The sequence below is a fragment of the Oryzias latipes genome, chromosome 9 (assembly GCF_053564925.1).
Source record: "Oryzias latipes strain Hd-rR chromosome 9, Olatipes_Hd-rR_3.1".
Taxonomy (NCBI): Eukaryota; Metazoa; Chordata; class Actinopteri; order Beloniformes; family Adrianichthyidae; genus Oryzias; species Oryzias latipes.
The window spans coordinates 17107061-17126328 of NC_136245.1; the positions used below are offsets into that span (position 1 = coordinate 17107061).

General features: G+C 39.1%; 1 long non-coding RNA gene across 1 annotated transcript in view; it reads left to right on the top strand.

The window, feature by feature from the left end:
• Positions 1–19268, top strand: part of LOC110015628 (uncharacterized) — a 152789-nt gene that overhangs the window by 62126 nt on the left and 71395 nt on the right. The window contains exon 5 of the long non-coding RNA XR_013658144.1: positions 6980–7067. This is a non-coding gene — a long non-coding RNA (uncharacterized LOC110015628). The remainder of the gene's footprint in view (positions 1–6979; positions 7068–19268) is intronic.

The following is a 19268-nucleotide window of genomic DNA, read 5'->3' on the forward strand; positions in this document are numbered from 1 at the left end:
CATGGTGGCGGTTGTTTAATGCAGTCCCGATGCTCTCTGCCTCTGAGACTGCAAGGGCTGACTATTAAAAAAGGAAAACTGATTGAATGACATACTAGTGTGAAATATTTCACACTAGTTGGTTTAAAGGGATAAGTATGCGTGTGTGAACACTATCGGTTTTGTGTACATGTTGACATGTGGACATTTTTTTTTTCAGCCAGCAGGTGTGTTGATAACATTTGAGTGTGTGTGTGGACAGGCCCCGCCCTTTTTGTACTACATTTGAACCTTACCGTAATGATAAACAACCAGTAAACTTGTTGCTTTATGCTGCTTCATGGTCTTATCCCCCCCCCCCTCCTATTATCACCCTCTTACCCCCCCCCCATCTCTCTAACATCCCTCTCTCTTCTACCCTTCTTTCCTTTTCCGTCGGGTCCAACACCAAAGATTTTCAAACATGATTGAAATTAATAAAGTTTGGCCTCAATTACAAAAGGGGTTTATTCAGACATACCTTTGGTTTGTCTGAAGATTAATAACCCCTCTTGTTAAAGTAAAATATGTCCAACACAAGAGGCCCTCAGCTCTCATCTGCCTGCCCAGCTGTTGGACAGGAGAAGTAAAAAAAAAAAAAGGAAAACTGCAAATTGAAAAGCATTACTATTAAAACTATTTAAATATATAGCAACCAAACCAAACTTTCCCTAAAAACACATTTAAAATTGTGCTACTAAGATGACTTTTAAGCTGAAAAGAATTCCTAGTCATTCTTCAGTTAAAGCTAAATTTTCAATTGTCTTTGACAAAAATGTATCCTAAAATCTCAATGTTGGATTTTGTACGATGTGTAAAATTAACTGTTAAACTCAACTGTTTTTTTATGACTTATTGCTGAAGTAGCTTCATGAAACAATTTTCTGATGATCTAAAGACTATAGTTTTAACTTAAATTTCCTCTGACATTTAGGTGACCTTAGGTTACCCTAACCATAACCCATTTTTGTAATTCCTTACTATTTCTGGTCTCTTTTAACAAGGTTAAAAAAAAAACTGTTGTGAAATGTACAATAGAAAAGTGGCGGCTCTGGTTGCACGCTCTTTGAAATTCTCACCTGTGTCCTATCTCTAATTCCTCCAATGATTCCAAAGACTTAAAAAAAGAAAGAAAGACAATAATGGTTTTAAAATGTGATTGGAAACTTAAAAGACTGTTATTGTTTGCTTTTAAATGCTAAATGTTGTCACTTGTTTTCCAGTATTGTCAGTTGACTTTGTGGTACTTAATAACTTCATGATGACAAGTTTGCTCTGCAACAGGCAAGCTAAAAATCTCCTTGAGAAAAATGAGAATTATTTTACATTGTTTTTAAATGATTGACAGCTGTGGAAGTTGGTTGGAAGTAGTTCAATCATCTAAATGATCGTTGGTTATCAGCATCCAGAGTAAGGAAAAGAGAAAAGAGCAAATGCCCGTTATAACGTGACTTTCTGTTCCACATTCAGGCAGACGTCCAAACAGCTAAGAGCCACAACTTTGTTTACCAACAGCTGTTGACTTGTCTGTTTTTTTATTGCATTTGTTCAACACAGGCATCATTGGTATTTATTAATCTCATTTCTGCATAGTTCACACCTAATGCACTTGTAAAACATATCTTGCAAATCATGTAACGAGTGAAATGTGCCATCTTGAAATCTCCAATCAGAATGACAGGAAAACAAGAGGACGTTTCGTGCAAAGCATAAAGAAATTTATATCTCCTCAAAATTTTAAAAGCAGCATGACTGACTTTTGACACTTAGCCTGAAAAAGGACTGAACTTAACATCCAGTTCTCTAAGGTTAATAAAACAAAGCTGCACTTAAGAGCAAATCAATACGGAGAATTAAGAAAGATTTATTTGTGATACAAAAAATGTGCATGAAATATGTTCATATTCTTTGGGCTCTGGACCGATGGCATCCTGCATGCTGGTGGGATAAGCTCGTACAATAGATGAAGTAACCCCGGAGCCTAGGCACTGATGGTGGTAGAAGGCCAGTCCATGACAAAGCATTGGTCCAGGTGGAGGAGAGTTAGCAAAACCGTCTAGTATGTAGATAGATAAACATCCTTTGAATTTAAAAGCAAAAAGATGTTTGTGGTTGGATGAGAAGAAAAGGCAGAGAATTTAGCAATTAGTTTAGAGTGAATTTTTAATTGAGGAGTAGCATTCAGAGTGAGCAACACAAGAACCCAGCTCACCAGGAAGTGAGGTAGATCTTCCTTGTTTAAATTGCGTCAAAGCTTTTAATGTGAACAATATGAACTGACCAAACCCACATAGACACATCCTACTTTACATAGGGTCATGGCCGGCCCTCCCTATACGCGAATTACGCAGCCGCGTAGGGCCCCCGTCACCACCAGGGCCCCGAAGTGGCGAAAAAATAAAATAAAAAAAAGACCCAAATCTGGCAACCTATTTCATAGCTGTGAATGTTGTGCAAAAGAAAGTTGCCTGCACTTTAATGATCCCCCTTGTCAACACACCTGAACCAATCTGGCAACCCAAATAATGACGTTACGCCACTCTTAGCAACGATTGGCCAACATCACTGCATCTAAGCCTGGCACAGTGTGCATTTACGAGCGCATTTTGTTTCAATAAAGTTGAGAAAAGAAAAAAAACGAGTGCATTTTGTCACGCTGATCAAAGCGACAACAAGAGCACTTCATGCCGAAGAGACTTTATCCATCAGGAGCTGAAAAAAGATGAACAACTTCAGCATCAATCACCAGGTAAGTTTGGAGGATGATGGGGCCATATTTTTTACATTATCCAGTATTTCTGTGCATTCGCGATTTAAAATACTAATTGATCCGAAGTTCGGTAAAGTTAGAAAGACAGGTGAAGTTTGCACATAAATGACCCCGTTTGTCGTAATTTCCAATGGAAAACTCTAAAATAATTCTGATACCCAAGTTTCCTGGATGAGGTTTAACGACAATGGCGATGGCTGATAAATGTTTAACTCACGTTATTGTATTGTTTAATTGTTTTGCTAACACATATTTAGTGCGTTCTGCATTTTCCGGTTTATGTCAGTATAGGAACTGCTGTTTATCTGTTATAGACAGTCTGGTAGTCTGACTTTTTCAACAATGTGTCTTAAAATCTTGCATTGGCATGAAATATGGAGAATCAAAACTGCCAAATACATAGGAAATAAAGGTTCTAATTTATTAATGACAAATAAAATAAATGTACTCATTTTAAAATTATGAACATACAAAATAATAGAATAAGAAGTGTATAAATGCTTATATTTCCATTTATACTCAAATTATTATTCACATTTATTATTTATAAATAGGTACATTTCTTTCTCATTTGTATTTCACAGTTTTGGTTCTACATAATGAGGATGTTTTGCACAGTTCCGTGTCAGCCAACATTTTCTTCTGCTCTCAAAAAGTATCAAAAAGTATTGGAGGAGGTGCAGCATCCACATCCCTTCATGTGGCATGTAAAGTAATTTAAAAAACAGTGTCAGCATAACCCTTTTTTTTCCATAAACAGCGGCTGAAGAGTATGGAGCCCCAAACTGTTCTTAATAAATAAATAAATATGATCTTGTGCAAATATATAATCAAACAATCTATTTCTCATAAATATATAAAAAGATCATGACATTGTGAAAAACCTGCACACAGATTTTAACTGAACCACTAAACTATTAGTAGTATTCTGCTATAGTTATTTTATTAACTTCATCAATAATTATTGTATAATAATTCTTGTTTTTTAGCTGCAGAGGAAACTCCTGTCACCACATCTTCTGTTGAAAGGGAAAATGTTGATGTTGCTGCTGGTAAGTTCAAATCTACCCAATATGGAACCCAAATCAAACTTATTGTTTCATTATTACTTAAAGGACAGTCATACATTTGTGCACAGACGCACAACAGTGAAGGCACTTCTTTCCAACATTCTGCACTAGATATATCTCATTTTTATTACAACAACAGTTGCGTTTTGTTGGTGCTGCTGATCAGTTAGAGGGCCCACAAATTAAATCTCGCTTAGGGCCCCCGGAAGACCAGGGCCGGCACTGCATAGGGTATGTCTAAACCTGACACATAGAAAGGTAAAAAAAAGACAATTTAACAAAAAAGAAACCTAATTCATAACCCCCCCCCCCATGACATGGTATGGCCCAATGAGCTAGATTCAGCAGTTTAGTCATTTGCACCTTTGACCACACCTGAAGCTGCTGGCATGCAGGTAACAAACAGAAGTCTCAAAAGTGATGCGTCTACAAAGTTGTGAATACGTTTACTTTCTAATGTCATTTAGGTAAATTTAAACTAATACTATAAGAAAGTGATAAATGGGTGTGATTGTGGTTAGACAAGAGGAATTTATTTGTTGTTAAATTTTGGCATATTTTTAAAACTTAACAATGAGGAAAAAGTTGTATTTGTCTGGTAGATGTGGTAAAGTCTTGACTATTAGGCTAAATTAAAAAAGGCAGGTGAGGCCCAAGCCATTGTTCTTTTAGATTTTTTTTGATTTTTTTTTGTTTGAAAGAAACAACGTGCCAGGAGAAACCAGGATAAAAAGCATAATACGAAATTAACAAATAATTGATGCAAATAATTTTATTTCAAAACTTGGATTTAAATTAGGAAAATAATAATTAGGATAGAAGATGCTCTTTTGAGGGCGAACCTGCATTACAACAGGAATGAAGTGACGGTTGTGTAACCTGTCTCTTTCAAGTTTCTACCTAATGCTTCAAGGTTACAGCCAGGATTGATGGAGTTCACCATAAGGGCAAATGAGAGGAACAAATATTTTTGCTGACTGTCAATCCTTCCAACATATTTGCAACCACCAATCGAATTTACATGGTTTTGAGCGTAAACTGGGAACCTCAAGAATGATACAGACCCAGTGGGAAAATGCTGACACAGCACAAAAGATCGCAGCCACAGTCTGAACCCCAAAACAACACGTCGCCATGCTGCCATCATTGACATTGATTAGTTCAAAATTTCATGGTTGTTCAGATCATTTTAGAAGTATTTTAGTTTTCTTGTGCGTGGCATTGAATCTGACTGCTATTTATTAACGTTGGCTCCTCACAGAAACGGGGCTTCAGGCTGCAGCTCCTGATGTGCTGTCACGACTCGAGAGGTCAGAGTCATTTAAAATTAAAGAGTTGTCTTTGGAATCCACACTCTGATTACATTACATGTTAAATAAATGATGAACGCTAATCAGTTTCTGGCCTAAAATGCCGATGTTACATATTTGCTAAGGGGCCCAGGGAACGGCCTACATGGTAACCATCTTTTTGGTCCTGCCAGCTTGGCACAGCTGGAAGTTTGACTTGGCTTTGCGACATTATGGAAAACATAACTCATAGTTGGGGGGTGTATTATCATTGACTTTCGAACAACGCCTATACAAATATTGTTTCCAGCTTTACTGAGGTCAAAAACATTGAAGCATCTGTTTCGATATGCCCCACTGATACTCTGCCATGGCTGAACATCAGAGGCAGAAGACACTTCAGCACAGAATGCCCATAGGTAAACGTGGCAGCTGGACATCTACATCTTGTCGCTCAATTCCTTATATCCATTTCTTCATATTTTGTATTATATCTTATTGTGTTTTCTTTGATTTCCTTCTTTTTGTCTCATTGTGACATTGTGGAGTAACAACTCCATATGTGCTTGATTTGAGGCTCTTTTGTGTGTCAAACTGTGTCCTACATTACTGAGGGCGCGACACAATATTTGCTGTTTTGCGGTGGGGGAGTCTCATCATCTCCAACTGTTAAGGAACTGCCGTCGTCCACAGAACAGTGTGGGGCCAGTGGATCAATTTCCTGATGCTCCCTTTTCAAAATATACACAGCGGTCTCGGCGGAGGTGACACCGTTCACATGAGGGCAGAGGGAGAGAGGAGGTGATGGAGAGGAGTTTAGTCCTGAAAGTCTCCACCTGGTGGGGTGGTTGAGGGCCAGCAAGAAGCCCCCGCAGCACACAAAGCTTGCCTTGTGTAAGATAAGCGTCGGGCACCGGGGGGGCCTTGCGGCACTATTTTCATAATCAGAGTCAGTTTGTTTTCTTTAGACCTCAGAGTCTGAGGCTGTCAGGAGAGCAGCACGCCGGCAGTGCTGGAGGTTGTGTTTGGTAGTACCGTTTGGGGAGAAAGGGGATCTCTTTCAGGGCAGGTCAGGGATTCCAGGGGCTCCACAAAATTTACCTCCTATTTGCCTTTGTTTATTTTGGTAACTGATCCCTTATTCCCTCACACAGATTTCCAGTTTATGAAAACTTTAGATGTACCTCTTGTTTAATCCCAACTCTACACTCAGACATTTTGTATTTTTTTACACACTGACCAGGTATTTTGAAGCTACAATTTGTATTTACTAAAACAGCTCCAAAGCTATTTAAATGGTATTACAAATGCTTGAATTGATGCTGTAAATGTGCTTTTTACCCATCAGCCCGCAAACACCACTAAAATCCTCTCTCCTTCTTTTTGTCCTTTGGCAATAGAGTATTGGCATAATACTTTGAGAGTTTAAAGGAAAAACCACTGAGCAAAAGCCTCAGAGTCATAACAATGTTTTCTTGGTAAAGACTATGCAGAAAATGGTACTTAACCTTAATTAGAAACAGTTGCTTTAGTGTTGTGAAGATGACATGCCTAGAGCAAGTATTTAGAGTTGACAACAAAGAAAATCCGGAGAGGTACTATTAAAGGAAAAGTGATTTTTCATAGCAAATCTGGTTACAGTTAGAAAACTTGATTGTGAAGCAATTCTGGATATTATTTTTGCATACTTATCTAATTTTAAGTGAATTTTTCACAACACATAAGAAGCGCAGATCTGGTGCTCCAAGTCTGGTGCTTTTTTTTTGTGTCTTTCACCCCTGAGTAGTTTTGTTGCATACAGGTTTCTTGATTTTCTTTCTGTCTTTCCACAGTTCATTCTGGCCCATCACAGCAGCCGCCTGCCAGGTCTCCTCTCGGCTCGCTCCCTGTAGACTCCTGGCTGCACAGAAACAGGAAACGGTAATAGTATTGCACTGCTTTTCCTCCCCCTGTCTGCATCCCCATTACTCCCTCATTCAATGAATTAAAAAAATAGAAAAAACAGATGTGTAATAGCATATGTTTGTGGAAAAATGGACACAGGCCACGAAGTACACCCAAAGTATACATTTGTGTTTTTGCACTTTCCTTGGGTGCCTGAAAGAAATAAAATATGCGTTGCATCTAAACTGCAGTTGCAATTTCGAAGAAGAACTTTAACAGTAAAAAAAGCATTTGTTATTGTCTATTAATTATTTATTTTGCTCTTTATTTTGTCTAAAACTGTTAATCTCTTTCAAGAATTTCCGTTTGTTTTAGTTGGATTTTAGTATATTTGACAAATTTTTCAGTCCCACCCCAACCATCTTTAGATCTATTGATGCTTTCCCAGTGGTCTTTTAATTATGATTATGCCATTTTTAACAAAAAATCTGTGTCCTTTTCTAGGACATAGTTTATGCAGAATGGCAGAGTTGTGGGTGGGACTACAAGTGTGGAGCAAGCCTGCTTTCATATTCCATCATCCCTCTGTGCTTACAGCTCCTTCACAACCAAAACTTAAGATTAGCAGTGCAACAAAAATTCCGAGCAGTATTGGAGCCATACAACTGTACAGTTTGAGCCCAATGCCCGACAAGTAAATCAAAGACAAACATATTTTCTGCAAGTGGATGCATCAGAATGGAGTGGAGCAGGGGGCTCGTGGTTTGCTGTAGCAGCTTCTACTACGTCGTACCTAAAAGCTGAATCAAATGACATTTTTGTGTCTGCTCTTGATTCAAAACAATTTTGATAAATAAATACTCAGAAATGCAGTTTTGAACATATATATTTTTTTATATATGTCCTCCTTAATGAGAAAAAGGCCACAAGCACATACTAAAAACACAAAAACACAAGTTTCATCAGAGTGGACCTTTAAGCATGTACTCTTTTTGTCCTAGAAAACTATCTTGGAACAGCTTTTTAAGAAACATTAACTTAACTTTGTGAGAAAATGTTTTCAATGGCAAATCAACCTTTACACAGATTTGTAGACATGCAAGCATTTTACTATATTAAAAAAAACTAGGCTTTGTTGGAAATCATAGTTTAAACTTAATAAAAATACTCAGATTCAGTGAGATTATAATGGCTATAATTCGTCAATGGAGACACCTTAAAAGACTGTTAGCTCTGTTTAACCTGCAATTAGCAACATTTCTTAAAAATATATATACATATAGTAGCATATTGACATTTTTTTCCAACTAACTAACTTAGCAGTTTTGGTTAAGTTTTTAGTGCTCCTTTTATTGACTGATGTTTTTCAGCGTTTTGCACTGTTTCTCTCTTTAGCAGTTAGCATTGAAGTGTTAGACATGTTTTTAATTCCTTTTAACACACTTAAATCCTTTTCAAAGGATTATAATCTCTTCTGTTCATACAGAAACTTCAGCTCTCATCATTCATGCATGGGGTTTAAAAAAAACACACATCTTTCTCATTTAGTTTCTTTAAACAGCAAAAAGGTGGAACATTTTTTCTGTATAAAATGTTATTGCTTTGAGTCTGCAGCTGTAATTTAAGTGTCCTACAAAGATGGGTTGCTGTTTTGGTGAAAAGCACCACAGTTGCTTTAATTAAAACCATTGAGCACCAAAGCAAAAGTTTAAATGTGTCTGCTCTGTAGCCGTGTTGTCTCTCCACAGGTGGATGAGCATGTCTTAACAACCCCCTCAGCACACACACTCACACGTGTGCACACAAGCACAGGCTTCCTAGTGTTTATGAGTCACTTCACCCCTGGCTAAGCATGTGGTGAAGCCACCCAACTCCAGTCATATCAGCGGGATCTGCTAACTAGCCTCCCAGGACACTGCCAGGTTTTTATAGTAAATTGTGGATCAAAACCACAACTGACTAAAAAACAGATAGGCTTGCTCTGACTTCATAGCATTTTGTGGTCTACGTTTCCCTCTGAATTTTTCTTTTCTGCTCTGGACTCGTTCCCTCCCTCTTTTTTCCCCCCCTTTCATCTTAATTCAAATTGCAGCTGGATGTGCCATTCTTCTTCATAGTTTCCTTTTCATTTTCTTAGTCTCAGCCCTTTAAAATAGTGTTTTATCTTTAAAGATTTTCAACCAAAGATTTGTTTTCATGGAAGCCCTAATGTGTTCAAGAAGGCAGAACATTAACTGCGATAATAGTGGGGCCACAAATATGTCCTACAGAATTTTCTGCAGACATGCAGTCCTTACACTTCTAAAGCTTGTTGTCGGAGTTTTCAGCAAGATACAATCACTTCTCTCTATAGAAAAACTCCAGATATCTCCTGCAGAACGCAGATGTGTGGATCTCAGGCCAAAAGCACTGGCCCCCTTTGCCAAAAAATAACCATAAAAATTCCACTCGCAGTAACTAACCACAAAACCAAAATATCTCTGTTTGTATTCAAGGTATTTGTCCCTGTAGCCATGAACCTGCAGTAAACTGCAGAGGTTGGATTAGGTGGAAAATCCATCAAAGTTTTATAGTAAAATAAGAAAGTGACTACAAACTCTGTGTGGAGTTATTTTCTGGGATTGTCTTCAGTTTCGTGAGTCTTACATTCCATACAGGCTCCATCTGTACACAGAGATGCTCCGGAACATTCCTGCAACCTTTTCTTTTTGAGCCACACCTTATAATGTTAAGCATTTTTGGCATTTCAAAACAAAATCATGGAGCGCAGAATTCTACCGTCACTGCCAACAATTCTCAGTCCACTTCTCAGCTGCGCGGTTCTGAGCAGATCGGTTGTACTTTTTCCCACGAGCAGATTCTTCCAGTTGCAATAGGCCCTGATAGTGAGGCCTCATATTTGTTTGTTATAAATCCTTTAAATTGAATGTAGTCAAAATAACACATTTCATGCCAAATTATTCCGAGTTCATCTTCCATCTCCATCTGCGTACAGATACTGACATGAATTCTGAGGTTTGTATTGGTTTTTGCAGTAGATATTTAGGAAACAGTCTTTGTATTTTCATATATATCCTTATAGGTAACAGGATTTCTGAAGCAATGTGACAACTTTCGTTTTTCTTATTTGAAGAATAAAACTAGAATATTTAATGCAGTTTTAAAAATGACTTCTTCTTCTTTTTTTGATCAATTTAAAGACAACATTTTCATATTTGTTGGCCTTTTATTATGTATGATATTAAATTTGTGTTTTACTTTAATTATGTTTTCCTACATTTCTGAACAAAAAAAAAGGTAATACTTCTATAAAAAATTCTATTGGTATTAGTTTTATGCCTTTACAGGGCAGTTTCTATTGCAATTGATGCATAGTCGACACTAATATCTCTGTGGCCGGCTCTCTTTTACATCCGCACTTTTCCGTGAACACACAGTGTTTTCATGCGACAGTTTACTCATGTAATGTGACCTGGAGGGGCGCCAATGAGCCCGTGGAAGGTCCATGGCCTGAGGCCTGCTGACACCTACCAGCAGCCTAGTTGAAATGTTTATTTATAACTCTGCTGCAGCTCCACCTCCCTCTGTCGTCTGCCAGCAGCCATGCCAATCCAAACACACAAGGCCTTTCCTGACTGATCCAGAGCATGATTTCAGAAAGAAGAGAAGCCTTTTCCCTCTTTTTTCCCCTTCCTAGTGCTGAAACTCTCCCACCCTTTCCCTCTTCTTTGTATTCCAAAGAGTAACGCTATGGGAGAGTCCACACAGAATGGAGAGGGAAAAGAGGAGGAAGGAGGGAGGGATGGGTAGAAGAAAAAGGAGAGGGGGCAGAGGTTTACTCCTTGCAGTATGGGCTGCTAAATTGGTTTCAGAGCAGCAGTTGGACTCCAGGGATGCATGGCACACACTGCCGAATAGCTCTGTTTGCTTTTGAGGGGTGTAGGAAATGTGATCCCCATCCTCGGAGCCAACCCACATCCCACCCATCGCCACCACCAAGAATGAGAGGATCTTTGAGGACAACCTTCCTGAAGCAGGTATCCCTGCTCCTATGGTTTTAAGAGTCCTAAACACATGGAAAAGGGGGGTGAACACATTTTTAATGGTTACATCATGGTAGATGAAGTGTCCATCAACCAGGCGGGGTGTGACGTGGGAAGGTAGGCGGACCTGCTGAGTCCCCCAGCAAGCCCAAGGCTGCAGGCTCTCTAAAAAGGGTTAATTGTGCCAGGCCAAGCTTTGCCATACTCACATGGGCAATCAGTGAGTGGGAAAAGCAGGGGGAACCCAGGAGACCTCATTCACTGTGGATGTGACTTGCTGTTGGTCTCATCTGGCACCCGCAGTCTACAGTCACTATGCTTACACACTCCATTGTTCAAGGGAGCTGTGCCAAATTACCAATGCCACTTGTTTGTCTGTAAAACATGCTCCCACAGCAGAATCGTGTGCATTTGTCTGCATGCCGCAGCTCAGTCCCCAACTTTTTGGACATCTCTCACAAAAAGGAAAAAAAAAGTGAAAGATAGCTGAGCCACAACAAAAGGGAAATTTATGCCATATTATTTCCACTCAATCAATGAATCTAGTGTTTGATGAATAATATATAATGCATCAAATATTTATTCAAACATCAAAAAAGAAAGGAGCATCAGGAGAGGCACATATTTGTATGGGATGTATTGTGCGTGCTGTATTCAGAGTCAGGCAGCAGTCAAATTAATGCACCAATCTTCAGTGCTGAGAAAAGACGGGGTGGAGTTACAGCGAGAGTTGTTTTGATTCATAGGGCACGTTTGTTTTAATTTCTCAATTGATGCATGCGCGTGAATGTGTTGTTTTTGTGTGTGTGTCTGTGTGGCTGCCTCATATCGACATATAAATGGAGACAGAGCGAACGTGCAAACTATTCACGCGCCCGGAGCAGATCCCCCATTTCTCTGCAAGACAGTTTGCTTGGCTTGCATCTGGACGCACTTGTCTTACATTGCATGCGTATATGATGACAAATCCTATATCTAATTTACTCTGCCTTCCTGCCGCACACATGCAGTATTTCATTTAATAAATCACTGCGCTTTAAAAGCCGGCGAGTGCTCCACGAACAGGCGTTCACACTGTGTGGCTGCAAGCGTCCGAGTTTAAACGTGCGTGCATTCAAAGTGTGAGAAGGAAGTTTATTGCGGTTGCGGGTTCCTTTGTGTGTTTATACCCTTGTTTGTGTGTTTGTCATGAGCAAGTCCTCAGGGAATGCCGTCTCCACAGTAACCATCTCTCTTGGTGGTCCGTCATTAATAGTCTGTCTGGTGTTGATGATTTAGATACGGCGGGAAAAAAGGGTTGCAGTCAGATATATCAAGTCCAAGCCCATAAAAATCATTTAACAACCAGGAATAATAAACACCTCAACAAGCAAATAAATAATCAGTAAATCATGTGATCAGTTTAAGTAACCATTTTTCAAGCCTCCTTGTGTGGGTGTGAGTGTGTGTTTGTGCGACAGTGTGCGCATGTGTGCATTTGAGCATTTGGTGTTTGTTTTTCCTCTTTGTCTCATTTCTCCCCCCACCTCTCCTGAGTGAAGAGAAATTGAGAAACCAATCTAAAATCCATCAGGATTTTCCTGCCCACAAGCCCCTCTCCCTCTAACCCCACTCAAACCCTCCCCTCCAACCCAGCACACACACTCACACACACACACAAATGCACACGCACTCACACACACCCTTGTTTTTTGTGTTGTAGGCGTCTAGAAATTGGATGAGATGTTCGTTTAGCGGGCAGCTGGTCTGGGGCCGATATGAATTGCGTTTCCCCACACCAGAAGAGGTCAAGCCCCCTCGCCTTGACGGAGTGAATCAGCCTATTGAGTGGTGCTTTAGTCCATTTACCAACAACCAATGGCAAGGCAGCAGACAGGAGAGATAGAAACACAGAACACTGTGTAGAAGAGAGAAAAGAATGACATATAAATTCATTGTTTCTCATCACCCAGCTGGGGCAGGAACGGCTGAGAGTGATTGCTGGGCCGGGGGAGTGAGGTGGGAACATTACCATCTGAGGGTACTGTGTATGTGTGAAAAAAGAGACGAGCACTCCTCTTTTACCGCTGGTGGCGCCATGTTGGGTTCACATGCGCAATCTAAAATGTTCTCTTTAGCGGAGTTGGTGTTTTAGAAGAAAACACAGTCATACATCTGCAAATGCCTTCATGTTCTACCAAAGAAGTGGGAAAAAAACTGTGTCTTTGATGCCTTCTTTTCAAAATAGAAGAACATCTTCAAACACAACAAAAATAGAGACTATTATTAGGTTGATGAGATGCACAAAATGGTTTTCCAACCGTGCACATGCAGCTGTAGCACAAGGTGTCTTTATGCTTTGCCTGTGTGACTACACTCATCAGGAAAAAAAAAAAAAGGATGCTGCCCCTTTAATTTTCATCCCAGCATATCTTGAGGAGTTAAGGCAAAGCAATTAAAACAAAGACATATTTAACATGAGGTTAATGATTGGCTGACCCTGCAGTCAGCACAGTGACAATATCTTAATTATTGAGAAACCTAAAGTCATTACGCCTACGAATGGCCTGAGGAGCATCTCTATTGATTGGGATTCAGTTCCATTACAGGCCCAGCTTGGACCATTGAAACCACCATTACAGACAGTCTTTCTCTCTTCTTCTCCCACTTCTGGTCTATGTGTCTTTTTATCTCTTTCTCACTGTCCCTTTCTGTGTTATACTGAAAACGATTGAATGCAAGAAAGGAAAATTGCAGTTGTGGCTCATGGGTTTTACTGGTTTCAACAAGAAAAAAAAAAACAATACAAAATTATAACCGAGGGTAACATTTTTAGCTGAAGAAGAATTATTTCCTTTCTCCGTCACTCTACTTTCCTTTATGATCTTTGTTTTGTGTTGATGACTTCTTTTATCCTGTGTGTGATTAGAGAAGTTTATTGCATTCCAATGACTTTGTTTTCACCACTTAAAAGCTCTACTGTTTTATTGTCATTCATACTGAAGCCATGTTCTTATTAGAATGCACAAATGTTAGTTTCAAGTTCACATTCACCATGAAGGCATGCAGTTAATGCCACGCTAACAAATCTAATAATGAATTTAACTGTTTAAGTGCTGCTCTGACCACAAATTACCACCTCTCTGAAACATGTCACTGTACTATAATGATGCTTAAAAACGTTTTTTTTAAACTATGGCTTTTTTTTAGCAAATGCTTGAAATCAAAGATATTTAGCAATTTAAATGCAACAAGACTAACATTCGCACATATAAAAAAATAGCAAAAAAGCAATTTAAAAAGCTTTAAAACCTTGTAATTCATATAGAACAATACAAGATTACACTTTTGTAACATATTTGATAGAATATCAAATGTGCATGCACATTTGCTAGTTGATTGCGCACCGCACACCCATTTATCCAATAACCAATAAATTTGGTGAGGAACCACCCGATTCAATCTCTAATGGGAGGCCGGTGAGCAGGGCTCTGTGTCATGATGTGTATTTCGAGATATATATAGAAGCCCGACGACGTCTTCACTGTCACACTTCTTCCTCCTGCAGGAGACGCAGCATGGGGAGAGCTGGGATGTAATTACCCAATCAGTGTGGGCCATCCTTATTAAAACACTACTAACAGTGCCACATTATTGAAATACCCCCCACTGGACTTTTCTTAATTCATTAAATAAATTAGAACCAGCACATTAAATAATTCATAAAGTGATGTCTAAGTTTTTTTCTTTTTTTCCCCCAAAGATGTTTTTAAAGAAGAAGAAAAAAAATTAAGTGAGATAATAAAGAACAGCTGATTAATAGAAACCTGTTTTTTGCAGGATATGACTCTGAAGGGAACATATGAAACTTTTAGAGTATGATGAATATTAACAAATACTGTAGTTCTTTTGGTTTCTTGTTTAGTTTAAGGTCATGCTTGCGTGGTTAAAATTGTTTTAAGATTGCTAAACAAACTGAATATGGCTCGGCAACAGCATGTTTGTATTTTTTTTCACTTTGCCAGCCTGCTGTCTTGTGTGTCCCTCTCATTATTAATGCGCTAATGAGAATATCCTTGAGCTATGCTAAAAAGCTAAAGACAAACAAAACCAGGAGTCAGATAAGGGATCTCGCTGTGTCCCCACATATCTTTAATTGACACATCCGCATCCTTGATGGAATATTTACCGCCTCTGACGATGGTTTGCTCACGCGTGGCGATCAAGGCTGTGTTCTTTTTTGATGATGTCGTCACGCTGTTGTGTTATTGACATCATTAGCATAGGTCAACCTCTAGATTCATCCAGACTTCATTATTTCCCCCTTATTGTTTATGAAATTAGTTTTTTTCCCTTATTCATTTTTAAGGGTAAAATCAAAATAGTGGTGAAATGTTAATGACAAAATACAAAAATTATACTCCAATGTGATTTCGGTAATCAGTTGACCTTCTTTTCTGCTGAGTTTTGAGGCAGTCGCAAAAAACACTGAAAAGTTTGTGTTTAGATACAACAGTGGGTGCCACATGTTACACATTGGAAAAAGTGTACAACAGTATTATTTATTTTTTGTCCTTGCATTCACGTTTGCATCATAACGTGTTTGCATACGTGCCTGCACATGAGTGTTTTCCAGAGAACATGGGAAAGGATTGAAGTTTGTGCCTCCACTGGGCTTTTATTTTGGACTGTGTGTGTGTGGGGGTCTTTGAGTGCAGCATGCCTGTCGGGATGCGACGGCCCTCTCAGCCATGTCAGGGACAGCTTCGTCGAGGGTGGCAGCCGAGGAAAATGATGATGATGAAATTAAAATTCTGCGCCTGGCAGAAGGGGCTGCCGCGATTTCACTGGCGGCTGTGCGCATCGATCTGTTCCAGCATTTGACTTTCAACCATGACAAAACTGTGGGCAAATTAATTGTTCTCCAGGATATTAGGCATCAGAGTCCATTAATCCTCTCTGGAGCGCCACGCCGCATGAATACTAATCGTCTTTCCAGGCAGCCGTCTTATCCTTTTCTCCCATCCCTCTTTCTCTTCCTTTTCTTTTGCTCATGCTTCTTCTTTTCTGAATACTTTTTTTTGCTTCTCTGCTGTTATGTTTTTTTCCCTTATCAAAATATTTTTTTCAGCTTCATCTGTTTTATTCTATTCTTTGAGTTTTATTTTTGTTAGTACTGACATCAAAACCATTGCTGTTTTATCTCAGTTAGTTATTATTATTTTTTAAATCACTAAAACAGTGAAGAAATCTTCAGCAGGAATGATGTGTCCTAGTTATTGTCTAAATTTTCTGTGTAAAAAAAAAAGGAAAAGAATGGAACCTGAAAAAGTGATGATTGGGAGACATGAAGAAAATAGTCTGTCAAGGCACTGAAATGGGTTTTTGAATTATACAGTGTCTTTCTGTATTTTTCATTTATATTACTTTGCCCAGATAAGATTGTGCTAATGGTGTAGTATTAGTCTCTATAAGGATCAGCTTGGCATTTGAGAGAGGGAGGAAAAATAGCCCCCAACACCAATTATGTAAGATATTAACACATTAGTCGGAGCAAGATCTAATTGGATGCCAGCCCCGTGCACCATGACAACAATCACCTAGACCCTGTTTATCTCGTAATTGATAGTCTGGAGCTTAAGCAGCAACCGCATCAAAATTCATACAGTAAACTAGGGACTGGCTCTTCCTTCTAGGCCACACATTGATGAGTATTTATTTTCTTCCCTGTAACCAGGTAATTTTTTATAGTTTTAGAACAAGCTTCCTATATCGAAGACTTGCTGGGTTTTGATGGATGGCCAGTGGGCTGTGGCGGTATTACTTTAAGTTATCTGAGATGCAGGGAAGGTGGGGTCCTGGATCCAGGACTCAATATATTTACAGGGTATGCCTATTGACAAACCATCGCGTGGATTGACTGTGTGCCATTAAAAATATGAATGTTGTGGAATGATTGCTAATTGGAGTGTGTTTGTGGGCCCAATATCCTACACTGGGCCAGAGATTCACTATCAAAGATTTGTTTTGTATCTGAGGAAGGTGGTGGTCTATAACAGAAGGAAAGAGGTTTTGGAGGCCGGTTCCACACAGTGGGAAGAAAGGGAGAGGGCTTTGGTTTGTAAAGTGTCTGAAAACATGGACATAAAAGGCGTTGAAATTCTTTGTCACCACAATCATCTTGGGTCTCATCCCCATGATCTGACTGCCTACAGCGATGTAGAGAAATAACTGATTTCCATTATCAGGTAAACAGGCCGTCTCTGTGTTGACGAGACTAAAGAGATGGACATGGGCTTTAGCAGGCAACATAAGAACAATTGTTATCAACCCATTCACAATACTAAAACTGAGATGAAGCAGGTCAGCACTTTCAAGTTACCCGGCATATGGACTTCACCTGGGAGCATCATGGAGAAACCGTGGTTAAGAGGACTCGTCAGGGACAGTCCCTCTTTAAAGGAATAAAAGAAATGTTTGGCATTAACAACAATGTATACACCAACATCTACAGCTGCATCATCACAAGACTCATAACTAGGAAGTGAAAAGCACACAAAACATCCAACACAAAGAAGAGATTATTGTTTTCAGACTGTTACAAAAGTCTGTTCTTTTTATTTAACCACTAGCTCTCACCAATCCAACAAAAGATTTCAGTTGTTTAAATGTTTGTGGAGATCGTCATAAAGTATTTAAACTCTTTGGTGTGTAGGTGAGAAGACATGAGTGAGGTGAAATGGCAATCAGAATCAAAATCAGAATCCTTTTTATTGTCATTGTACATGGTGATACAATGAAATTGCAGCAGCCTTGGAGTGGTGAAGAAAATAAAATAAAATTGAATAAAATAAAAAATGAAAATACTGGAACTCACATGTCTAAGCAAAAATGTACAATATGTGCAGAAACAATTGAATATTAAATACGTATGGAAAAATAGAATGGAACGAGTTGAATTGCCATGAGTGCACAAACCTTTGGTCTCACAAACTGTGGCCTTTCTGCCACGTTTCTTATAATCCCGGCAGTTGCAGAGGCATCTGTCTGTGTGTTCTGGAGAATCTGTGCAGACTGAGCCATTTTATAAAATACTCTAGAGACCTAAAACATATCATTGCACCTTCTTTGGCCAGACAAGTGTGGTCATTTTCCCTGGTCTTCTGTACATCTCCATGTTGCAGCTCATCTTCAAAGTCTGTCTGCTTGGTTCCATGTCACCCTCCCAAAGGCTCTTTGCTTTCTTTTTGTTCAGTAGCTCCTTTGGATCACCAGTGATCCAGAGCTTATAACTGTTCTGGATTGTGTTCTACACTGAGAAATGAATACAGTCTGTCAGATATTCTTCTACTGATGTAATCTCCATGTGGTCATGTAGTGGCCAAGTCCTCACACTACGTGTGGCCACATGCAGGTTGCAGTAGAGCTATCTGTATGCTAGTGTAGAAAGTACTGGATTGCGCAGAGCGGCATGCCTCTTTAATGTTTTCATGGAACAAATCACACATTTTATTTTCTCTGGAGTAGTGGACGGCTGTTGAAAATGGAGCAAATGGAGAGGTGCTGGTGAATCTACAGAAGTGGCCACAAAGGCTTTGGGCTGCTGTGTTTGCTGCTGGCGATGTCATAAGCAGTGTTAGAGGAAGCTAATTATATTGTTACCTAAAACCATGTTTGAAAATTTAACTCCTTGACAGTAAGATATGGTTCATTACACCAGCTGTTGTCAGCTACCACCCCACTTCATTTCTTCAACCACATTCTATGGTTCTACTTGTCTATGCATTGCATGAGCTCAAAGAAGAGATGCTGTATAAATAAAATCCTTTATTTATAACATTCCTGATCTGTTTTTATAAGTGATTCAAGACTAGTCTTCTAATTACCAAGAGATCAAATGTTTCTAATGATCATGAAAATTAGGTACAGACGGTTCATTTTACACACCTGCAAGGCCTTAAATTTCGTGGTTAGAAAAAGGCCACCCAATGAATGTTAGTGACGATGATATGAAAGGAAAGCATGAAACATGAAAACCCAGAGATGCATCTAACAGTTTTACAAGCAATGTTTTGTGGGATTTTTAAACTACCGGTATATTTCCTGCATTTGTTCCCTTTTTTGCAACATTAAAACAAAATTATGGAAAATGGGTGGAAACGTTCTTTCCTCTGTTTCCAAACTGTCTTGATTTTGTAAAAAAAAAATGATTAAA